Source organism: Rhinopithecus bieti, unplaced genomic scaffold (assembly GCF_001698545.2).
Source record: "Rhinopithecus bieti isolate Rb0 unplaced genomic scaffold, ASM169854v2 scaffold_28523, whole genome shotgun sequence".
NCBI classification, from domain to species: Eukaryota; Metazoa; Chordata; class Mammalia; order Primates; family Cercopithecidae; genus Rhinopithecus; species Rhinopithecus bieti.
The window spans coordinates 47553-54218 of NW_016812413.1; the positions used below are offsets into that span (position 1 = coordinate 47553).

At 45.9% G+C, this 6666-nt stretch overlaps 1 non-coding gene across 1 annotated transcript; it reads right to left on the reverse strand.

The window, feature by feature from the left end:
- Nucleotides 1–5366: 5366 nt before the first annotated feature.
- TRNAH-GUG (transfer RNA histidin (anticodon GUG)) lies at nt 5367–5438 on the reverse strand. Its single transcript has one exon. It is a non-coding gene; the product is annotated as a tRNA-His (tRNA).
- Nucleotides 5439–6666: the final 1228 nt, after the last annotated feature.

Below are 6666 nucleotides of genomic sequence, written 5' to 3' on the forward strand. Positions count from 1 at the left end.
CTTTTATAGGGGCACTAATCCCACTCGGGAGGACTCCACCCTCTGGATCTAATTACCTCCCAAAGACCCCTCCTCCTAATTTTAACACTTTCCAGGGGTGGGTGGGGGAAGGTTATGGTTTCAACCAAGGCATTTTTGGGGGACACAAATATTAGGTCTCCTGTGATCTTTCTAGAAAAAGAAGAAATTATAAATGATCCAAAGCTTTGTAACATTTCACAGTCAGAAATAAAGAAAACTTTTCCTAAGATTTTGAAAGGTCTGAAATGTGAGCTTCCTCCCAACCAACCCCACCACTAAAATCTGGACTCTGTGCTGAGTGTTGTGGACTTTTTGTGTGTTCATCCTTCCTGCAGACAACTGAAGATTTATTCTCTCCAGAGGGTAGAAGAGAAGATCTATTGGGAGAACCCACCCCCAATATTTCAATGTAGGTTCTTTCTATTTTCCATAAGTGTCAGCCTGCTGAGAAATAAAGAGAGACAGTACAAAGAGAGGAATTTTACAGGTGGACTCCCGGGGTGACATCACATATCAGTAGGACTGTGATGCCCACCTGAGTTTCAGACCAGCAAGTTTTTATTAATGGTTTCAAAAGGGGAGGTGGTGTAAGAACAGAGACTAGTTACAAAAATCACATGCTTCCAAGAGCAAAAAGCAGAACCACTGATAAGGGTCTAACAAAGATCACATGCTTCTGAGGGAACAGGGAAAAGGGCAAAAGCAGAACCACTGATAAGGGTCCAACAAACATCACAGGGCAAAGGGCAAAAGCAGAACCACTGATAAGGGTCTATGTTCAGCGGCATGTGTATTGTCTTGGAAAACATCTTAAACAACAGAAAACAGGGTTCGAGAGCAGAGAACTAGTCTGACCACAAATATACCAGGGCTGAGTTTTCCCAACCCTACTAGCCTGAGGGTTCTGCAGGAGAGCAGGGCTTATCTCACTCCTTATCTCAACTGCGCAAGACAGACCTTCCCACAGTGGCTGTTCATAGACCTCCCCGCAGGGGCACATTCTTTTCCCAGGGTATCAATATTAATATTCCTTGCTAGGAAAAGAATTTAGCGATATGTTTCCTACTTGCACGTACATTTATAGACCCTCTGCAAGAAAAAAATATGGCTCTTTTTGCCCGACCCCACAGGCAGCCAGACCTTATGGTTGTCTTCCCTTGTTCCCTATAAAAATCGCTGTGATTCTATTCTTTCTCAAGGTGCACTGATTTCATATTGTTCAAACACACATGTTTTACAGTCAATGTGTACAGTTAACCCAATTATCACCGTGGTCCTGAGGTGACGTACATCCTCAGCTTACAAAGATAACAGGATTAACAGATTAAAGACAGGCATAAGAAATCATAAAAGTATTATTTGAGAACTGATAAATATTAAGATGAAATCTTCACAATTTATGTTCCTCTGCCATGGCTCCAGCTGGTCTCTCCATTCGGGGTCCCTGATTTTCCATAACAAGGATCCTTGGCCCCAATGGGGCAATCAGCATAGATGAGTGAGGGCTTGTGTCCCACATTGAAATGAGAGGGATGAGGTGACAGCATATGTTGATCTGTGTGATGGTTACATAAGTTATGACCTAATTCAAAGCTTATTGTGCTGTATGAAAAAGAAAACCAGAGGACTTGCACAACCTGACTTTCAGACTCTAAGTTGTTATAAACAAGGCAGTGTGCAAGCAGCATTGGGAGACCCAAATACATAAACAGACTGACTTGGCAGACCTGAAACTGACCCACAGCTATAAGATCCATAGGGTTTTTTTATTTGTTTATTAATTTCTTTTTGCTTTCTGAGATAGGGTATCACTCTGTCATCCAGGCTGGAGTGCAGTGGCCTGATCTCGGCAACCTCCGCTTCCCAGGCTGAAGTGATCTTCCTGCCTCAGCCTCCCGGGTAGCTCATACTACAGGTGCATTTTAGTAGACATGAGGTTTCGCCATGTTGCCCAGACTGGTCTCCAACTCCTGGGCTCAAGTGATCCACCAACCTCAGTCTCTTACTGTGCTGGGATTATAGGCATGAGCCACCATGACCGGCCATAGGTTTTCAATAAAAGCAGTTCAAGAGGCAAAGGAAATAGTTTCAATTAATTGATTTTCATAAAAGAGAAGGAGGAGATGAACAAGGTTATTTCTCCCTCACACTATACCTGAAAGTAACTTGAGGGACATTATAGACCAAAACTTAAAAGCTGAAGATATAAAGCATTTTGAGGATACTTTGTGACTTGTTAGTAGACAGAGATTTATTAAACAGGGCACAGAAAAAAACATGTATAAAGGAAAGACTTGATAGATTTCATCAATATTAGCCATATCTTCTCACCAAAAGACACCACAAAGAAAGTGAAGAAATGAGTCCGCCTCAGACTGGGAGAAAACAGTCACAAAACCTATCTGACCCCCAAACCCTGTAACTATGATGTATGGTGAGATCTTCTTACCTGGTAATTAAAACAGCAACAACAACAACAACAACAAAAAACCCAATCAACCCAAGTATGCTAGATGGGTAAAAGACTTGAACTGATACACAGGAATAAAAGGTACACACGTGGTCAACAAAGCACATACAGTATGTTTAGCTATCAGGAAAATGGAAATTAAAACCACATTGAGACACCACTGTAACTCCCCTTAGCATGGCTAAATTTATAAGGAGAGGAAACACCTAATCTTGGAGAAGATGAAGAACAACAACAACTCTCACACATCATTGATAGAAATGTAAAATGACACAACTACTTTGGGACAAGTTTTGGCAGTTTTTATGGACTTGCACATATCCCACTCTTTGGTACCAGCAATTCTGCACCTAGGTTTTCCCCAAGAGACATGAAAGCAGATGCCCTCAATATCTCTTGTGGGAAGAAAGTTCAAAGCAGGCTTATTCAGAATAGCCAATACTGATTTATTCAGAATAGCCAATACCCAAAGGCTCATTATTGGGTTGGGGGTGGGGCGGGAATGGCAAACAAACTGAGCTATTTCTTTGCAATGGAATACTACTCAGCAATGAAAAAGGAATGAACATGTGCTACACTCAGCAATGGGTAGAGCCAGAGACATTACGCAGAGAGAAAGAAGCATGTAGAACAGAGTAGATACACCGTGATTCCATCTGCGTGAAGTTCTAGAAGCAAAGGTAAAGTGAAAACAATCTGGAGAGTGATTGTTCACAAATAAGGCAGAGGACAATGACAATGATTTTTGTAATTCTAGTGATTACATTATTGATTGAGTAGTCACTAAATCCAGGCATGTCTGACAACAGCAGTGTAAGGCAGAGTTTGCGAAGTGGCCCAACCTTCCATAGAAAACTGTTGAGGTACATAAAATTTAAGATACTTAGCCAAGGTCAGGCAAGAGCTGACACAGATTTCCAACACAGAACCTGGGTTCTTGGACATAGGTTAGACTGGACCTGCCCACTTCTCTGTTTCTGGTGTCTCTGGGATTCTCAGCTACACCAAAGGAAAGAGAGAAGGAGATGGAGGGAGAGAGGAGTAGGGAAGAAATGGAGGGAGGCACAGGGCCTGTAGCTGTCGAAGAGCAGAGAAGGAACTCTTGCCAGTGTATTAACAGTATAGAGAAGTTTCCTGGGGATCAGGACATTAGCAGATGCTAAGCTCGCTGTGGTCAGGAGATGAATTTGGTATGCCATAGATTTAGAAATTAAAACGAAACCAGAAAGTTATTGGAAGAGAATGTAGCAGAATACATTTCTGCTTTAAGAGATAACAGGAAAAAATAAAGCAAAGTAGAATTTCACCAAAGTTATCAATTTCTGCTCATCAAGAATCACCATGAGAAAGTAAGAAGGTGAGCCACAGACTGGGAGAAGATAATTGCACTGTGTTTACCTGAAAAAAAAAAAAATGACTCAAATCTTGAATATAGAGAGTACTTTTTAGAAATCAGTAATAAAAAGTCAAGCCAATTGAAATAGGGAAGTTGCTTTGATAGCCTCTTTTCACAAAGAAGGATGCTAAATGGTGAAAGGCATTAGTAAATATGCTCAACAGCATTACTCATTAAAGGAAACACAAATTGAAGCCACTATGTGGTACTGTTTTACATCCACCAGAACGGGTGTATTTAAAAGACAGAACATACCACGTACTGTCAAGGATGTTCAGCCAGTGGAACTCTCCTTGCTGGTGAGAAACCATTCTAGAAGAAACCATTTGGCCGTTTCTAATAAAGTTAACATTGCACCTACCCTATGACCCAACAATTCCAGTACTTGGCATTCCTCAAGGGAAATGAATGCACGTGTCCACAAAAAGACCCGTGCAAGAAGAATCTTCATTTGTCTTGTCCAGCAAGTGGAATCTCTTCCTTATCAGCAGGAGTAGAAGTCTGAACACTTCTGGCCACAGCCTCTCGGTATCAGAGTCGCCAAGGAAATACAAGCAGTCAAGCGCTGGATGGAAGAACAACACATTATTCACACAGAGAGGAGACAGAGCGGGATATGGGCTCTGCTTTAGTCCTGTGCGTTGGTCCCCCATGGCCAGCAGGCCCCTCCATTTGGCCTGCACACACAGCCTCTTGAGAAGCAGAAGAAAGGGTCCCGTCCCCTCCCCTCAGTAGGGGGCAGATACAGCAGCTGGTCAGGTGCCAGTCGATGCACATGTTTAAGTGGAACAAAGGGGTACACACTAAGTCTGATCCAGGGAAAGATACTCCCACACAAGGAGGTGAGCCCAGCACAGGCTGTGAGGACTCCTTGTCTCTTGGGAAGGAAGTGCTCCAGGCCCAAGGCCCATTTCCACCCGGCAAAGTGGAGGTGGAAAGACCCCTGGCAAGAGATCGCCCTTCTCCACACTTTCCTGTTGACATACAAACTTGGTGATGGGCACGGAGACAAGCCATTGGAGGCCACAACAAAGAGTTTGGAGTTTAAAGTCATTAAAAGTTTCGTGTGTAACAGCCCCAGTGACTGGAAAACAGGTTCTGATCACACCATTGCCTTCATGTAAGCCACCACCGACACGGCTGACTGGGTTATTTGCTCTGTGAGACTCAGAGACAGGACGGTGCCATCCAGGGTTTCCCTTGGACTCCTTCCCAGGTTAGTGAGCTGTGAGGTCTCTTTTCCTTCCCCTGACCTGCCCCCAGTGACTGGAAAAATGGTTCTGAGCACACTATTGCCTTCGTGTAAGCCACCAACAGGGCTGACTGGGTTATTTGCTGCATGAGGCTCAGACACAGGACAGAGCACGTCCAAGGCTTCCTTTGGATTCCTTGCCAGATTAGTGAGCTGTGAGGCCTTTTTCCTTCCCCTGAGGCGCCTGGTTGCGGGGAGCAAAAAGCTATAGCCTGAACGAACGACGTTGCCGTGACTCGGATTCGAACCGAGGTTGCTGCGGCCACAACGCAGAGTACTAACCACTATACGATCACGGCGAGCTACAGGCCAAGCGCAATGTCTGAGCTTGCTCTAGTAATTTTGACGTCAATAGATTTCGATTATTAAACGGATTTGTTCCCAGACAGCCACGGGGGGTTCGCGCTTTTTTTTCTTTTATGCCTGCTCTGCTTTTCCCTCCCTTCCTCCCAATCCTCATATGTGATGAGAACAATTCTCATCTCCTCCACTCCAGCCTGGGCCTCCCTGCACCAGCCTCTCTCAGGAGGTCTCTCTGTCCTGGTCCGCACCTCCTCTGCTTCTCTCCTGCCTCTCCGTATTTCTGCTTTTCACCCTTCCTCTCTCCCGCCCCACCGACCGAAGCCGAGGTGAGCGAGAGGAGTGCAAGCAGCGCAAAGACTCAGGTGAAGGCGGTGCCAAGAACGGGAAGAGCCATCACTAGAGCCCACAGGGCGTTCTACTTGCTTCCCTTCGGACCCACGCTGCTCAGGCCCAGGGAGTCGCGGACCCGGACGTTTCCTGGGATGCTGGGTCTGACGCCTGCGAGAGGCAGGACGCGGCGACGGCCATTCCCCTGCGCTTCCGGCTTCGGAATCACTCAATGCATGGGTTTCAACCGTAGCCAGCAAGATGCGCCTCTCCGGTTTTCCGAGGCTTTGGAGCCAGCTCAATTGTTTTACAAAAGGCAGTGGCTCCGCCTCACGTTGGATGGGCCCTTGCTCTGCATGGTAATACCAGAGCAAGAGTTGACTGTTCGTGTGTGGCAGTCCAGTGGTGTGCTTGCTTCCAAGTCTAGAGGTGGGTGGTTCGAGCCCGTTCTACGGAGCGTTTCTTGCATTTTAAAAATGCTTAAACCGCTGGTAACTTTCTTCTATCCAGCACATGTCTCATGGAAAGGCAGAGCGACAGAGCAAGACCAACTTTATCCTCCCCTCCTCCGTGTCTCGCCTACCACATGAGGACATAAATCAAGGTCCGCTAGGATTCTGGAAACTCTCTCTCTCTCTCTCTCTGTTTTGAGACGGAGTCTCGCTCTGTTGCAAGGCTGGTGTGCAGTGGCGCGATCTTGGCTTACTGCAACCTTCGACTCTCTGATTCAAGCAATTCTCCTACCTCAGGCTCCCGAGTAGCTGGGATTATAGGCACGCGCCACCACGCCCAGTGAAGTTTTGTATTTTTAATAGAGACGGTTTCGCCGGGCCCGGTGGCTCAAGCCTGTAATCCCAGCACTTTGGGAGGCCGAGACGGGCGGATCACACGGTCAGG